Genomic DNA, 18,766 nt, shown 5'->3' with positions numbered 1-18,766 from the left:
GGAAAAGGAAAGAAAAGGCCCAAATCCATGTAATTAGGAATGAAAAGGGTGAAATTATGAAAGACCCAGCAGAAATCCAAAGAATGAATACATACTTCCAGAACCTATATGCCAATAAGATGGACAACACAGAAGAAATGGACAGATTCCTAGACATGTATGAATTAGCCAAGTTGAATGAAGAAGACCTAAAAATTCTAAACAACCCAATATCAACCAATGAAATTAAAAACGTAATTGAAAACTTACCAACCAAGAAAAGCCCAGGTTGTGATGGCTTCACTGCTGAATTCTACAAGACATTTAGAGAGGAACTACTGCCACTACTGTTTAAACTCTTCAACGAAGGTGAAAGGGAAGCAATACTCCTGAAATCATTCCTGGAAGCAAACATCACCTTGATCCCCAAAGCAGAGAAAGACCTAACTGAAAAAGAGAACTGTAGGCCAATCTCTTGACTGAACATAAAAAATCCTTAATAAGATACTGGCAAACAGAATGCAGAAAATCATCAAAAAAATCATACACCCTGACCAAGAGGGATTCATCCCAGGGATCCAGGGATGGTTCAACATACGCAAATCAATCAATGTAATACAATATATCAATAGAGCCAGGGACAAAAACCATAAGATCATCTCAATAGATGCAGAAAAAGTATTTGACAAAATTCAACACACATTTATGTTAAAAACCCTATCAAAAATCAGAATGGACAGTCTCTACCTCAATCTGATAAAAGCAATCTATGGAAAACCAACAGCCAATATCATACTAAATGGTCAAAAACTGAAATCCTTCACTCTAAAATCAGGAACAAGACAAGGATTTCCATTATCACTATTCCTGTTCAATATAGTTTTGAAAACATTAGCCATGGCAATTAGATAAGAGAAAAAAATAAAAGGAATAAAGATAGGAAATGAAGAAGTCAAATTGTCATTATTTGCAGATGACATGACACTGTACATAGAAGACCCCAAGAACTCCACCAAAAGTCTTCTAGACTTAATAACCAAATTCAGTAAAGTAGCTGGATACAAGATCAACACAAAAAATCAATAGCTTTCCTCTACACAAACAGCAGACTTACCGAGAGAGAAATAGGGCAAACAATTCTTTTCACAATAGCATTCAAAAAAACTGAAATACCTAGGAATCAACCAAACAAAAGAAATCAAAGACCTCTTCTCTGAAAACTATAGCACTTTGAAAAAAGAAATTGAAGGGGATATCAGAAAATGGAAAGACATCCCTTGCTCCTGGGTAGGAAGAATCAACATAGTGAAAATGGCTATACTTCCAAAATTGCTATGTATATTCAATTCAATCCCAATTGACATCCTAGCAGTACACTTCATGGACCTTGAGAAAACAATCCAAAAATTCATTTGGAGCAAAAAGAGACCCATAATAGCAAAGCAATTCTAGGTAACAGAGACATTGCAGGGGGTATCACAATCCACAACCTGCAACTATACTACAAAGATATTGTGATTAAAAGCAGCATGGTACTCACAAAGAAACAGACCTGAAGACCAATGGAACAGATTAGAAGATGCAGAAACAACTCCAGACACACTCAGCCACCTCATCTTTGACAAAGGAGCCAAACACCCTCGCTGGAGGAAAGATAGCCTCTTTAATAAATGGGGCTGGAAAAATTGGGCTTCAACTTGCCAAAGATTAAAACTAAACCTATGTCTCTCACTATGCATTAAACTAAAATTGAAATGAACTAAAGATCTAAATATAAAAACAGAAACGCTGAACCGGCTGGAACAGAGGTTAGGTAGAACTCTTGAAGACATTAGGGTAGGAAAAGACTTTATGAACAAAACCTCAGTTGCCCGTGAACTAGCACAAACAATCAACAAATGGGATCTCTTCTTATTAAAAAGCTTCTGCACAGCAAGAGAAACCACCAGCAGTGTGAAGAGACAACCCACAATGTGGGAAAAAATTTTCACCAGCTGTCCCTCAGACAAAGGTCTGCTATCTCAAATCTATAAAGAACTTAAAAAAATCAGACCTCCCAAATTTAAAGACCCAATCTGAAAATGGGCATATGAAATGAGCAGACATTTCTTAGACAAAGAAGAAGACATGGCAAATAAACATATGAAAAAATGTTCAACATCACTGGTCATTCGAGAGATGCAAATGAAAACAATGCTGAGATTCCACCTCACTCCAGAAAGAATGGCTGCTATCATGAACTCAACCAATAACAAATGCTGGCGGGGCTGTGGGGAAAGAGGAACCCTGCTCCACTGCTGGTGGGAGTGCAGACTGGTGCAACCACTGTGGAAATCAGTATGGAGATACCTCAAAGAACTAGGACTGGAAGTCCCCTTTGACCCAGCTATTCCCCTGCTGGGTATCTTCCCCAAAAGAATTAAAAGAATCATACTACAGGGATATATGTGCACCCATGTTCACAGCAGCACAATTTGTAATAGCTAAAACTTGGAAACAGCCCAATTGCCCATCAACTGGAGACTGGATCAAGAAAATGTGGGGGGTTTTTTATAAAATGGAGTACTACTCAGCCATCAAAAATGAGAAATTAGAGACATTTATTGCTAAATGGATGCACATTGAGGCAATACTCTTAAGTGAAATAAACAGGACACACATGTGTAAATACCGAATAGTTTCTCTAGTGTGAGAAACTGAAAGTGTAAATAAGGACAAAAGGTATAACAGATAATGTGAAATAGGAAGAAAAGGGGCAAAGGGGAAGGGGAAGTGGGAGGGGTAGGGATAAAGAAGGGAATGGAATTAATATGAGAAAATGAAAAAATGGAAACAGGCCGGGGATTTAGTTCAGTGGTTCCAGCGCCCGCCTCATAAGCACAAGGATCCGAGTTCAATCCCTGGTACCAAAAAAAAAAAAAAAAAGAAAAAGAAAAAGAAAAAGAAAAAATGGAAACAAAGTCTTTGTAAATAGGGAGGGATGGAGGGGTTTAAGGGAAGGCTGGGGAAGGGGTAAAAAATAAGAACCAAGAGAATATGTAAAGGTGCATATCTCCAATGATGAATGTCATTATATTGTACACCTAAAATGTACCAATAAAAGGATATACAAAAAAACTTAAAGAAAAAGAAAGTAGTATTGAAAGTGTCAGTTAGAATATCCAAAATTTGCAAATCAAGAACACAACTTTGGAGTTCTAACATATGTACCAGAGACTGTATTGTAATATGCTTGGCCATGCAAGCCCCAAATATTAAAAATTTATTCTGATGTTGGATTTTAAGGATGGGAACAACTGTGTGAGGTGAAAGACAAAGTTTATGATCTCATAAATGGAGGTTGGAGACAGAGAAAGTATGGTATATCTACTGGCCAGGGAGGAAACCACCCTGACTAGAATTCAGTGTCTTGAGAATTATATGCCAATAAGTTGGATGGGGTGTATGTTAGTCAGTTTTCCGTCTCTATAACCAAATACCAGAGAAAAGCAACTTAGAAAAGCAAAGATTTATTTTGGCTCAGTTTCATGGCTTTTATTCCACTCTCAGCTGGTTCCGATGCAGAAACATCATGGCAGAAGAGTAGTAGAGGAGCGCTTTTCAGTTCATGGCAGCTGGGAAACAGAGTGAGAAAGAGAAAGTGACAAACTATAATCATCAAAGCTATAGCCACAGTGACTGGTCTCATCCAAGCAGGCCCATTGAGCCTGATCTCATCAATGGGTTAATCCATCAGTAAAGTTAGCACTCTAGTGATCTGCTCTCCTCTCTAGGTCCTGCCTCTGAATATTGCTGCACTGGGGAACAAGCCCTGGATGCACGAGTTTCTGGGGAACATATCACATGTAAGCCATATTAATATGAGATTATAGAGACTTTCAAGAGATACTCAGAGTGGACTGGGGATTGAGACTTGGTTAATTTTTTTAATATAAAAAAGTTTGAGAAAATTGGTATCATCATCATAAACAGAGAAGGGATCATCTAGATTTCCAGACATCCAAAGCTAGGTTAGTTTTAGATAAGTTTTCATTTTTATTAGTCTTTTCACAGATAAGAATTTTGAGCTAATTCGCCCCATGTTTCCCATCCTAATAGATAAAAATATGTTGATCCCATTGACAGATTCCAATAGTTGAGCTGCAGCACCAGTTGAAAGGATAGGTTATATTCACCTGTAGTCAGATTGCACTTGCAAAAAATAAACAAAAGGCACATTACTGAAATGCAAATGTCCCTACACATTCAGCTATATACACGGAACACTCAAGTTAAAGTACGCGTCTTGACCTCTAAGCTGATAGTCTTCCAAGAATAAAAAAATGAGAAGCTTTCAAATGGAAACCAGTAAAGTTTAATAACATACATTTATTTTGCAAATTTCTAAAAATTCTCTTTGGGGTAGGTATGGATTGTATTTGTAGATCTGTATTCAAATAAACTGAAAACCTTTATTCATTTCAAGGTTAGTAATTTTTTTAATTTAAAAAAATTGAATTAGAACATAGGCAATGTCCTCAAATCCAACTTGCAGTAATCCTAGATATATGAAGTTTGCTAACTAGTATGTACATTTTTATTGTAAAGCATCATTGTAAAACTGCATTTTCCTCAGAAAGAGGGATACCCCCAACTTTCCTCCGGGGATGAAGGGCATTGCAGTATTTTATTGATGGGTGAACATTTTCAAGAGGGACCAAAATACTAAAACTTATCTCTTTTCTTGCATACATATTATGAGGCCCTATTGAGACAGGTTGATGGAAATGAAATATCTCTCTCTCTCTCTCTTTCCCTCTCTCTCTCTCCCTCCCTCTCTCTCTCTCCCACCCCCTTCCTCCCTCCCCAAGACAGTGCTAGGTATATATTTTCCAACCAAGTCACTTATCTCACAAATGATAAGTCATATAGAATTTACAAATTGAAAACTACCCAATATATCTACCCTACCTATGAAAACATATCCTTTATATTAAATTCATATTCTTTTTTTTTTTTTTTTTTTTTTGGTACCAGGGATTGAACTCGGGACCTTGCACTTGCGAGGCAGGTGGTGGAACCACTGAGCTAAATCCCCAGCCTTAAATTCATATTCTTATCACCTGATATTTACATCTTCTACTATAGGACTTTTATTTCAACTTTTAGCTAAGGAGTATATTTTCAGTTAAGTTTATTGCTTTTAACTTACTGGGATTTTTTTCAAAAGGAAAAACTTGAAACCTGTCCATCAAACATTTTACAATTCAACAAAATCTTGACATAAAAAGTTTTCCAGAAGTTTTCAGGGTGAAAAATATAATCAAATAGCTTAAGCCAAAGCCAAGATTTCAACTTGAGTCTTCACCATTCTCTTGGGCTCCAAGACTATTAGGAAAAACATGATAGGCAATTTGTAAAACTAAACAACATGTTTTCTTGGAAGAGAAAAATTCCTAATATAAATTAGATTATGGTGATATTTCACTGACCCAGGAACCAGTAGACTATGGAATTTAATAGATAACATCTGACTTAAATCCAGTCTAAGAAATCTGTTATCGGAAGTAGCACAAGAGCCTCCCCTCAGCATGCAGCACAGCCTCACCTAGAAAAGTGATGACATGAAAGTGGATTTGAGTTTCAAAAACACTTTTGTACAGTGAGGGATATTTTTTAATACTGGAAGCAGTGCTTTTTCAGTAAGGTTTTTTCCCAGTTTCTACAGGACTCCATGAGGCTCTTCCAGTCTTTGAGAATTTCTCTGGTCTCATGGCCCTGCATGCTTCTTCCTGTGTACACAGAATTTCTTCACTCTGGAGTAGAGTCATAAACATGGTTACACAGAAGAGTGGTGAGGGGCCTTCTCTCCTTCCTCACTGAAAATGGACTCTCCTGTTTGCCTGCATAAATTCCTATAGTACATGACCCAGAAGAGACTGCAAAGATGCTGGCCGGAGGAAGGAAAGGAAGGGACAGAAATACACTCTTCGGGGTTTTACTACCCATATCTTGCTCACTCCTTTCTCTTTTCCTTTTTCCTTCTTTTTCTCATCTCTTCCCTCTTCTTCTCATCTCTTCCTTCTTCTTCCTTCTCTGTCCTCTCCACCCCCCATCCATGCCCACCCAACCTCCACTGGTAGCAATGAGATCAGAATGAAAGATCAGCAAAAGGGAGTGTTGAGTTAGAAAAATAGAGGCTATGAGCCACCTGCACCAGCATCTGAGTCAAACTCAGTAAGAGAAGAGGAGTAGACTGAGCTTTAAGATGTTGCCATTACAATAAATGCTTCCCCTACCACCACCACCAGAAATAATGGCACAGGGGGTTTTATTTTCCCTTGTGATCATTCCAAAACCATGATCAGGGCACTTTTATTTAGCACCTTATTTGAAATTTGTACTAGATGACCCAGAGTGAAACTATTAGATTTATAACCCATCTATATAGAATGCTGTACCTCTCTGCCTTCTTCAAGGCTTGGATTTTATTCACTAATGCATTATATATAACTAGGTTCAAAATGTGAAGGCTTAACAATTACTCTCATATTTTCAGTGCTACATATTATGTAAGAGCTAGAGCAGTGATTACAAAGTAGGACACATAAATCACAAGAGATATAAGAAAAAAAACCACTGGAATATGAGAACATTTTGTTAGACATTACATTAACTCATATCAACAAAGGAAAAAATTTATCACAACTAATATTTAAAGTACAAATAATGGCATCTTCACTAGGTCCATGTATGGGTTGCTATGCTTTGCAGTAAGTACATGACTTCTCTTAAGGACACATTTTGGAATAAATAGAGGTTGGAATCTTCATCCATTTGATCTCTTACAGAAGACTGTTACCCAATGGATCGATTTATTAGACACATTTGCCCTACTTCTCACAATGTGGAAAAGTGGCTTAAAAACACTGTTGGAGAATAAAAGTGATGGTAATGATACAAACAACAAAGAAATGGCAGAACTAACTCTTCTTCTGCTTGGGGTCAAGACCTTTGTCAATCACATCATAAGGTTTAAAAAAACAATGACAACTTTCATCAGGTATAACAAAAATTCTTGCAACTGAAACAACAAAAAGTCACTTGGAATCTGGATTTACATCCAGTGGTATTGGGGATAAACTTTGTTCTAAATGTATTAGCTGAAGATAATAAATAAGGAATTGATTTCTTATGAAAAATTGTTACATTTTTGTAAAATGTCACAATAGTAAAATGCAATTTTTAAAGGGATTATGGAGGTTTTCTAAATTCTATCACCTATAAAATTCTCTCTAAAACTTCCCTGATAAATGGCCATACAGTTTTTAACATAAAAGTTTCCTGCACTGAGATATTAGCCTAACCCATTGTGGGAAGGCTCAAAATTATCAGAAAATCTTTTCTTTTAATAAATGTTCTTTTAACTTTTTTCTATTTCCCAATCATTATATTTTCCATTTCAAATATTACCAGTTCCACTTATAGTATAATTTTTTATCCATTACTACTCTATTTTCTCCAGGCGGTTTCTAGATTGCCCTTCTTCAATTCTATGAACTCAAAATATCACTTATGATAGGATCTAATCATTGTGGCAAGCAGTGGAATTGTCTTTCTTGCTCATTTATTCCCCAAATATTAAATGGGAAATGACTGTGTGCACTTCTGAAGCACTGAAGGCACAAAGACAATAAGATAGATAAGGTCTTGCTCTCTAGTTTCCAGTGACATGGCCACAGACAATTACCTAGGAACAAATAAGTAAGAAGAATAGGACATAGAGCCAGAAAGAGAAGTACAAGTCTAGAGCACAGCAGCTTAGTGGCTAACTTTGGATGGTTCAAAGTAGCTTTGCTGGGGATGGTAACATTTATGCTAAGATCCAGAAGAAAGACCTGCCAGACAGGGGTGCAGCTAGTGCAAAGGCCTTGAGGTGGGAAGCAGTTTAAAATTGAGAAAGTGAAATAAGTCTGGCCAGACAGGAGTAGAAGGAAGGAGAACAGTACAAAATGACACCAAAGAAGCAAATAAGGATGAGGTAATGAAAAACATTTTATGACACATTAAGAAGATGTTATTTTGTGCTGACTTTATGCTGAAGACCACGTACAGTCTGAAATAATACTAATTTCTCTCTACTCCCTTCACATCCCATATCTCTTTGCAATTGGGCTCCTAATCAGCCCACCGTCAGATGCTCCACTGCCACAGATAGTTCCAACCCTGAGCTCGCCTCCCTCCTGCTCCCCTTCCCTCCTGCAAAACATTCAGCCATTGCCAAAAGTCATCTCTTCACAGTCCACATAAAGAATCCATCGACTCTTGACATCCTCGCAGGCCATCATGTGGAACTTCGTTATTTGATGGCTGAACAAAATCATATTTCTAAATCTCAATTCAAACTGTGAGCTATTTCTGAAAATGGAAAGTCAGCATGCTTGACTAATGTTTAATTTGATATTTGGAATTCTTGAACATCTTAAAGATGAAAAAGAGAAACAGGAAGAGTAAAACCATGAGATATCAAAACTAGGACAGAATTTTAATTTTAGAGTATGAGCAGGGCAATAAGCATATTAAAATTATTTTTCCTTGAAATATCACTCAAGAATTCCAAATCACTTACGTAGTCTCTCCCTCCGCCACCTCACTTTTCAAAATAAAATGTCCAGGTTTTCATGACTTGCAACCCTAGATCCACAAAAACAGAAATGTTTTCAGCTTGAAATTCTTACAAAAGGAATTTGCTGGCCTATTTTCTAATTACTGTGCAGCTAACCTTTGATTAATGGCTTGTATGTTGACACAGAATTCATAGTTTATGTTACACTTCTAAATCATTCTCTACCATAAATAAAAGATTAGTGTCAAAAGTGAATTTAGAATCTTGTTTTGAATTGATTCTTGAGGCAAAACTGAGTCTACCAATTAAATATTGATTGAACCACAAGTGAATTCCAGTTAACTGTATACTTTGGATGAATCTCCCTTTTCCCCAAAATTACTACGTAAATTTGGAAAAACTAGTTTTTAACCTATCAATGATCCCATAAAACTCTGTCCCATAACCTGTTCTTGTACTTGGAGAACACTTGCCCAGAGGAACTTTGACCCTTTGACCATCCATCAGCACATTTTACTCAAGGGTGTAGTTGTTATTGGAGATGTGGTTGTGGAAAATTAGGCTTCCATTCTTAAAGTTTCTAAGTTTATTTCTAGTAATAAACTAAATTTTTGGTGGGGTATAAAATGCAGACTATTTTCTATGGGTTCCATTTGTCTCCCTAAAAAGATAAAACTGCATGTGAAGTCCAACCTCTAGTACCATAGTATGTGACTCTCTTTGGAGATAAGGTTTTAACAGAGGTTACTGGCTGAAAATGGAGCCATTTGGGTGAGCCCTAATCCAATATGACTGTAGTAAATATAAGAAGAGGAAATGTGGATACAGAAATGTACAGAGAGAAGATGATGTGCATTACCGGGAACAGAGAAGACATCCATCTACGAACTAAGCATAGGCCTGGACTAGGTCCTCTGATGCCTTCAGAGAGAACTAAGCCTGCTAACACCTTGATTTCAGACTCTCAGCCTCCAGGACTGTAACAAAATTCATTTCTTTTGTTTAACCACCCAGACGGTTACCTTATTATGTCTGCCTTAAACAGAGACACTGGTTTCCAAGAGTTTGTGAAGGTTAGAGACAGCTGTATAATTTTATGTCTTAGGAGAAGTCACATTCTGACTACATATCTTTATAAGCACATAAAGTAAGTGCCACAAGGCAGCATAAGGGCATCAAAATGACAAACTTGCCAAAGCAAGTTAATTTCATAAACTGATTCATTTTTACCAAATCAAATGATCCATAATGGGTGACATTTGTGAAGCACTAATTTCACCACTCATTGATACTAAAATTAATGAGCAAAAGATCTCTCAATCTTCATCACCATCAGCTATCACTAAAATCTTTATTTTATCTCAGCTCTTCTTTCATATATACCTTCTTTAAGAATCCTTTAAATCACTATGTCTACAGACTGTACCTTCACTACAAAAGGGCTGAATAGAAGAACTATTGATTCACTGATTTCCTTTCTTCTCCACTGGCAACAATAATTAATGTTCCTATTAAAGTAATATGGTTTTAATTTGAGTTTGGGTTGCTCAGGACTAAGGATAACACACAAATCAATAGAACATTAAGGAACTACTATTCCCACAAACCATAATCTGAGATAAACACCCTATGACTCAGTAAATCTAAGGAAATGTCTCTTAAAAACTCTGATGCCAATTTGCAGTGCCAAGCAAGTGCCAGCAGTTTCAGACTCATGAGCAAGCAAAAACTTAGAGGTCTCTCTGAAACTCAGGAAAAGGTATTGTCTTGTCAGCAAAACAACTATCATTTGAGTTTTGTTAGCTGTGTGGGTTGAACTGTATGACTCTTCTTCAGCAAAGAAACAAACAATAACAAAAAAATGTTCATCTATAGGATTCATAGAAACAGAAGTATGGGGGGGTTACATTCGGATTTTATCTAAAATTTTAGAGAAAATTTATGATAGTGTTGACTCCAGGAATTTTAAATGCCAGGGTCAAGTAGTCTCTCCTGTCCATTGAGATGTCCTATCACCTTATCCAAAGATGTAGTGTTTGACACAGTTCTGAATCAATCACTACCTTTATAAGGCTTAAGAAGTCATTCTTCCATTTCTGTGTAAAACAAAGGGTAAGAGAGCAAAGATAAGCCCAGATGGAAGATCTGTTTGCTGCTGACACCCAAGAGGATACCAATCTAGTGAGAAGAAGATGGCAGCTGTGGCTACCAGGCAGTGGCAGTGCTCAGAGTCATGTGTCTGCTACCTTCCTCATTCCAATTCAGTGGTCTGATTTATGTCCGGTTCCCATGAGGGACTGCAGTTATTGGGACTTAGTCTGGAGAAGTACTCTGGAGACAGCTCTGGGAAGACTAAAAAGTTCTTCAATTAATGTGATAGCAAGTGGAACAGGGCCTAATAAGGAGTTAGAACTTGAATGAGGAATCCAGGGTAGAATCCAGATCTACCAACTGAGCCATCAAGGTGTTGTTTTGGCCTGTCTGTGCTTGGGAGCTTGCCCTGACCTGGATTCTATATGCATACACCAAGCATGAAAGAGGCCAGCTATCGACCACACACTGGGTAGGGCTGGCTTCTCCTTTACTAAGAGGAATGAGTCCCTGAACACCAAAGCTTAGCTGGACTTGGAGGAAGGGCGGGGTCTAACACTGTTGCACAATGGGTAAAACCTAAACAGCAGTTATCCCGTGGTATCCAAAAGTTCTACATCCATGGATTTAGGCAAATACAGTTGAAAATAACTGAGACAAAAGTGTGTTGGTTCAGTATGTACACTTCATTTTTCTTGTCATTATTTCCTTTTCTCCTAGTCATTGTTCTTGTTTAGCTCACATATTAACACGGATCGAACTTGGGTCCTTGCACTTGTGCAGCAGGCAGTGAAACCACTGAGCTAAATCCCCGGCCCTTAGTCATTGTTCTTGTTATTGCTGTAAGGACACAATATGGCACTTATTTACATGACATTTATATTGTACTTACATTTAAGTAAGTAGAAGTAATCTATACTTATTACATGACCCACCAATCCTATTGGTAGGTGTACAATCAAGAGATATGAAAATATATGCCCACAGAAACATTTACACATGAATGTCAATAGTAGCTTTATTCACAAGAGTTAAGAATTACAAGAAAGCTAAATGGGCATCAGCAAGTGAGTGGACAAGTCAATTTTAGTATAGCCACTCAGTAAAATGAAAGAAAAAAGGGACAAACTACTGAAACATGCAGTAGTGTGAATTAATCACATTGACAATCTGTTGAACAAAAGAAGTCAAGTGCAAAAGAATGCAAAGTATATGATTTCATCTATGATTCTAGAATAGGCAAAGTTAATCTATACTAGAAATCAGCAAGCAGCTGGCTGGATGTTGGGGTGCAGGTGATTGCAAAACAGGACAAGCAAAGTTTCAGGTATGATAGAACTATTACATGTTTTGACTCAGTGGTTACACAAGTGCATGAATTTGTCAACATTCATTGAATTATAGACTCAACATTTTCTCACATGTGAACTACACTTTAAGGAAGTTGATTTTAAAGAATATGAAAACGTGCAATGAACAAAACATTTATCCTAACAATCCTTATCCCTACTCCAACAGTAATTGCCTATCATTTTAGCCTCCCCATGTTTCAGTGCCGTGATGGCTGAGATTAACCATTTAAAAATCAATTATTTAAAAGCTTCTTCACATTTAAATAGTTTCTAAAGTGAAAATTAACAAAAATCAAGCATGGTCCATAAAGTTTTTATACATAGTATTATCTGTGCCCATATATATACATATGTGTGTGTGTTTCTGTATCATATGTGTATATATATATATATATATGCACACATGCATACCTACAGAAGCCTGTTTTATACAAAGAGCATAAGAATCTTGAAAGCAGCCTATATGTCCACCAACAGATGCATGAATAAAGACAATGTGGTATTTATACTCAATGGAGTATTACTGCACCATAAAGATGGATAAACTTGATTCACTTGTAGGAAAATAGATGCACCTTGAGACCATAATATTAAGTAAAATAAGTCAGACACATAGCTTCAATATTGCAGGCTTTCCTTTATATGAGAAAACCAAAATATAAGTAAATTAAAGAGCAAAATTAAAAAGGGAACAGGGACATAGATCATTTTCAAAAGGGAAGAAGACCAAGAGATAGAGGGAGAGGAGAGGAGAAGGGGATGAAAAAAGAATTAAGATGTGTTATACACATGTGCCAACTCCCCATGATGAATGTAATCATTATGTACTAATAAAAGTAAAGAAACTTTTATTTGGCATACTAACTTAATGGTATTTATATGCCAAATTACCTCAAATTTAATATCTTTATTTCAAGATGTTGGCTATGGTATTAATTTATTTTCTCCACTTTGGGGAGTTAAAAATTGCTTATGTTATTATGTATCATAAACAAGACCACTTTGCTTTCTGTGTTATCCTCATGAGTTCAAATTAGGTGATGGATTCTGCAAAAGTTTTCATAATGGCCTTGCTTCTTAGAACAAGTGAATAACACAAGAAATATTTAATACAATTCACCTTTGTACTCAAGCATTAAGTCGGTGGTCATCTTTTACTAAACATGTGCTATGTATAGGGCAACAAAAGGAAAGATGTCTAACTCAGTGGTTAAAGCAGGATCTCAACTTGCCTGTTCATGAGCATCATTTGTCCGGGCCTCTAAGACCTAGTGAATGGAAATCCATGGTAAAACCTAGGATCTATATTTATTTAATACAGTCCCATCACCACCACATACACAATGACTTTCAAGATCAGGCAAGTCTCAAAAACACAGGCACAATATGAGAAAACCATAGAGCTTACCTCAGAGCTTTAGGAAATCATTTCTCAAAGATATTTGAAGCCTTCAGGTCACTTGGATTTGGACTGTCTCGCCATTCCTCACTGGGAATTAGAGAAGAAGAGGTAGGTGATAAATTATAACCCAACAGTTAGTTTCTGGGGCCATGAGTGGCATTATCTTGATTTAGAAATAAGTACGTCCCGGTCCATTATTGCCAAGCAGTCACCTCTACATACAACAGATATTCAACCTTGTCCCTACACATCAGAATAAAGCTCAGTATTTCTCATGCAAAATAGCAACAGTGTGCACTTCTGAATCAAGTACCCCAGTGTAAGAATGGGTGTAAGTGAATATGGGATGTGTAAATGATAGCCAAATATTATAACTATGCAGAGCAACTATGAAGGTGAATTAGAAGCTGGGTGAGAAGCCCAAGAGACCGCTCATTTAAAACATTACCTTTTAAAAACTACATTCTTAAAACCTTGAAGAAAAGACTCAACCCAATCTAGGGATAAGTGCAGCTGTCGTCTCCACTTTAAAAGGCTGATGATAGTCTCATTTTCCAGCCTTTCTGTCATTTGAAGATTATTTCTCTTTCTGAAGACCCATAACCTACCAACATCCAGGTTCCCTCAAGAGCCTAGAAGGTACATGGTGAGCAAATAAGTCATCAGAGGGTTGAAAGATAAGTTTAGTCCACCAGTCTAGTGAGAGCATAGATCAGTCTCTTCAAAATCTGCTTTCCTAAGTTTCCTATGTTCATTTACATCAATTAAAGAAAAGGGAGTCTCTAGAGTCTTTCCCAAGAAAATATGTGATGAAGTTCAACGGGATGGAGGTAACAGAGAGAGATTGAAATATTCTGAAGCTCATGTAGGGAAACTTGCTCACCATATATGCTCTCCCTCCTCCTGACTCATTGTAGGCTGTTTTAAAGGGACTAGCTTGTTCAGCCATAGGAAAACTTCAAAAAGATCATCCCAGGGCTGGGGATTTAGCTCAGTGCTTCTGCTCTCTGCCTTGTAAGCAAAAGGACCCAAATTCAATCCCTGGTATGAAAAAAAAAAATCATCCCAGGAAATGTAGAAAATATCTAAAAGATTATCTGTGGAGTCATCTGAGATTTCTTTTTATTATAAAAGTTCTGAAAATTCTTTAGCAAATATGTTAGTAATATTTTTTAAATATCCAAACTTGTTGAATTTTTCCCACTACGTACTGCAGTGCTGGTTGGCCAAAGTAGAACTTTCTAACTCAACAATTTCCAAGCCTAGATGATTGCCAGTTTTCCTTAAAAATATATATTCTAAGCCCCTCCATAATTCAGTGGTCTGGTTTGATATCCAGGAATATATGTAGCAAAAACCCTACAAAATTATAGCTCATATTCAGTTTGTTCAACACAAATTCTCATAAACCAAGGAATCAGAAAAAAAGTGGCATATGCACATCTGTATATTAAAGTACAAAACACAAATATGTCCATTTGACATGCTGTAATGTAGAATATGGGTTTTCTTTTGTTGTATAGGCCTACTAATTAAACAGTAAAGCTATCTTTTTTGCGTATTTCACACCTATAAGGCAAGGTATACAATTTCTGGCTTTAGTGTCTTTGAAATAGAGCAAAAACTTAAAGATATTTGTAAAGAAACTGCAACATGGCCTTTTAGATTTTTACATTGTTTTAGTCACTTAAAGTTGCTCTTTCCATATACAACACTGAACAAATAGTACCACTCTTTTTGTGCTCAGATTGTATCTGCTTACATTATTTACACCATGCTAATAGCAGGTGTAAGAACAAACACAATGGCCAGGGATTTAGCTCAGTGGCTCTGTGCCTGCCTCACAAGCACAAATTCCTGAGTTCGATATCTGGTACCAAAAAACAAAACAACAGTAACAAAAAAAAAAAAACAGAAAAAGAACAAACATAATGGACTCATCAAGTGGATTGTGTAAAATGAGCTACAAGCCAAGACTAGTATCTTTCACTGAAGCAAATGAAAAAATTTGTTAGCAGAAAATAGGCTAATAGCATTTGTTAATATTTTCCTTATGATATTTCTTAACAGCTCCACACATAGGTAGATAGGATGACTGTCTACACTTGGGAAATCTTGCCTTAAACCAAGCTTCTCAAGATTGAATGTTCATACAGATTCCCTGAGAATCTTGGTAAGATACAGATTCTATTTCAGCATATCCAGAATGGAACCCAAGGATCTAAATTTCTTTTTCTTTCTTCAATTTTTATTTTTTATTAGTATGTGGTTGTGATACATAATGACAAAATTTCTAACAAGCTCCTTGCTCTTAACAGTCTGAGTAAAGAGGCTGAAAAAGAGAACTTTATTATGTCACATTCTTTTCTGTTGCAGTAGGAAAATTGTAGTGGAACAGGGATTTTCTTTCATTCTAATTTTTTTTTAATTAAATAACTTCTATTCTTTTAAAGAGAATAACAATGGAATATCTTTTTGTTTTTGCTGACTATTTTTCTAGAATAAAGTTTCTTTTAGTAGAAAGAGTTTTAGGGAGCAATAAACAAAACAGAGCTTGTTTTCATTTTCTGTTGATGTCAGCATTACAAATTCTCTTTTTCTGTCTCCACAGTGAAATGGAAATTGAACAATTTGTTCTTGTAACTTTGGCTTATAAGGAACGAAGTTATATTTATAGAAACCTCAGTATATTTTCTTCTCACACTCTTCTCCAATACCTGCTAGAGAGGTTGAGTTTACCCAATGACAGCAGCTAACAGAAAGCCAAAATAAGACATTTTGGGGCAGCAAATGTGTCCTTGATGAACCATCATAGGAAAGATAGCAGAAGAACTTGACAGTTGGGCAGGAAAGAAAGTAGAAGCAGTTTTAACTTGCTGCAGGTGGCTTTCTTCAATTGTCAGCATTTTGGAAAACAAAGTTTCTAAAGAGTCCCATTTCCTCCCATTCCTATGGCTCCTGCTAGGATCGCCACTTTTATTTGACCAACTTTTTGACAATTCATGACATTGTTGTAAAAGCAGCAGCTAAACTCTAATTACAAAATGCTCATACAGTGCACCAGAACATAGGGACTGGCATTGCTACAAAAGGAGTGCTTGCTCCAGGTGGCCTAGAAAGGAGCAGGTCTGAACCTGTGGGTGGGAAGGGTGAGGCTGGGTCTCATTAAGGCTAGGAATGCTGGCAGCAGTGTGCAAAACTGTGCAGAACCCATGGATCTATCACTGGGCAATCCTCACAAGTCAGGATATTCAACAAATGTCTCGTCTTTAAAGGACATTATTTACTCTTTAAAATACACAGCTGAGATTTTAAATTCATTTTTAGGTGTAAAAGCACACAGAGCTATTGTCTTGGGCTATTGACATTCAAAATCGTGGCACACTTTTTAGGGAATAGAAGAGCCTGAATGGAACAGCTAATAAATCATTTCACTGTCTTTATCCAAGTCTGGCATGGCAGCTATGCCACATTTTCATGTGTTTTAGAAATGCCAACTCATTAGAGCTTTGACTGGTTTTATACTGAGAGATAGAGATCCAGCTTGCAATGGATCCTGCTACTTAAACAGCAGAGTCCAGCTTTCAAAGCTTTACTGTATTACACAATCGGTAGTAAGTGTTGGTGATCTCTGGACTGAGTAATTATCACAACATGGCTCTAATTTTTAAAGGCCAGAACCCCCTTTGAGAATATGATGGAAAAGGTAAACCATTTTCCAAGGCACAAAATGAATCATCTACATTCAGCTTCAAAAGGTTCAGATAAGATCTACAGAGTGCTTTTCTCCTCTATACCTATGACCAGGTTATAAAATCCTATCTTCATATAAAGTGAATATTCTCTAAGCCATTCCACCAACAGAGATTAGGTTCTCAGCACCGGATACTCTGCTCAGAAGCTCAGCAATTTCACTTCCCTTCAGAAAACTGCCTGTTGTCAGCCTCTCACTCCAGGAAAACTTTGGAGCTGTAACAGGAATCACCTACTGTGAGGTGCTGATAGCTACCAGCTTCCTGTGCTGAGGCCAATGGAACAGAAATTATCTAAGATAATTCATTTGGTGCCAGCTACAGTGCCCGTGTCATTGTTCAGCATTTCCATGCTCAGGAACCCTCCCCAGTAACTAGCTGCATGTGGCGTCACTGCCATTCTGAATCATGCAAATGAGGAGGTCACATCCTCTGACTCAGGAGGCTTTATTTCATTGAAATTTTAAAATGGCAAGCAGGGAGTTGAGTGTATTTAGATCTTACTTCCCAAAAACATCATTTTCCTTTTCTGACATGGACCCGGCTGTGTAGGGAGACTGGGAAGAGGTGATGCCCATGTCTGAGGCTGGCAAAGGTTTACATTCCTTAGCAGGGAAGCGCTCCCTGCCCCTTTGTTGTCAGGCTGTCACCACAGTCCTGGCCAAATTTGGTGCAGCACTGAATAGTACATTTCCATGTATGTCCTGTTCTTCTCATTTTCCTCAAGGGAAGGGCAAGTCAGGATATGCACACATAGCATGCAGAACTGAAATAGCCTTGTTTTATGCAGTTTGATAGCTATTAAATGAAGTTCCTTGTCTTTGTCCATTCTGAGCACCAATAAACAATATCTATTCTGCACTAGTTAAGCAACTATCTACCCCTACGGCAGATATCTGTGACACTGTACTCCACACTGAAAGGCAATACTTGTAGATATTAGAAATAGCACTTGAGTCCCAGTGAGCAATTGAGTCCCAGTGCGTGACTTACTAGTTGTGTGAACTTAGGAAATTTATAGAACCTTTCTGAATCTGAGTTTACTCATGTTTAAAATGAATTCATATCAGTACCTATCTCACAGAATTATAGTAAAGGGTAAATTAATTAATACGATACATGTTTACTTCTTAGATCAGTGTCTGGTAGATATGAAGTACAGTATGATGGTTAGCAGTGCTTATAACACAATGTATTCCCAAATCATTTCTTTAGCTCAGAGTTAAATACAAGAGAAACGTCTTATACATAGTTTACAGGACAGAACAATATAACATGGATTTTAGAGTCTTCATATTACAGTTAAAAAGTTGCCAGGCTACAAAACCATCATAGCACTTAAAAGTCAGCCAAATTAAAAAAAAAATATATATATATATATATCTTTGTTCAGTGACCTTTAAATTCCATGTTCTCATCTATTAAGCAAAAATGATCAATTCTTTCTTGTGGGATTTCAATGGCATTTAATTAAATACTGCAGGTAAAGGACTTAGCTCAGAAGGATTAAGTGTGTAATTAGTGTTAGTCATCATTTCTACCAAAAATTAACAGGAAAGTAAATGTATACAAAGTGTAGGACATA

The 18,766-nt window shown here is 36.9% G+C and overlaps 1 long non-coding RNA gene across 3 annotated transcripts in view; it reads right to left on the bottom strand.

The window, feature by feature from the left end:
* Window positions 1-3,477: 3,477 nt before the first annotated feature.
* The window catches only part of LOC110348612 (uncharacterized), a 337,086-nt gene continuing 321,797 nt past the window's right edge, over window positions 3,478-18,766 (bottom strand). For all 3 annotated transcript variants that reach the window (XR_015452138.1, XR_015452144.1, XR_015452135.1), the window contains 2 exons: window positions 13,436-13,516; window positions 3,478-3,593 (listed from right to left, as the gene is read on the bottom strand). This is a non-coding gene — a long non-coding RNA (uncharacterized LOC110348612). The remainder of the gene's footprint in view (window positions 3,594-13,435; window positions 13,517-18,766) is intronic.

The sequence above is a fragment of the Heterocephalus glaber genome, unplaced genomic scaffold (assembly GCF_053883595.1).
Source record: "Heterocephalus glaber isolate CG9 unplaced genomic scaffold, H.glaber_assembly_v1.0 deba00000122, whole genome shotgun sequence".
NCBI classification, from domain to species: Eukaryota; Metazoa; Chordata; class Mammalia; order Rodentia; family Bathyergidae; genus Heterocephalus; species Heterocephalus glaber.
The sequence above is the reverse complement of the archived record's forward strand: the minus strand, read 5'-3'. Positions and strand labels throughout refer to the sequence as shown.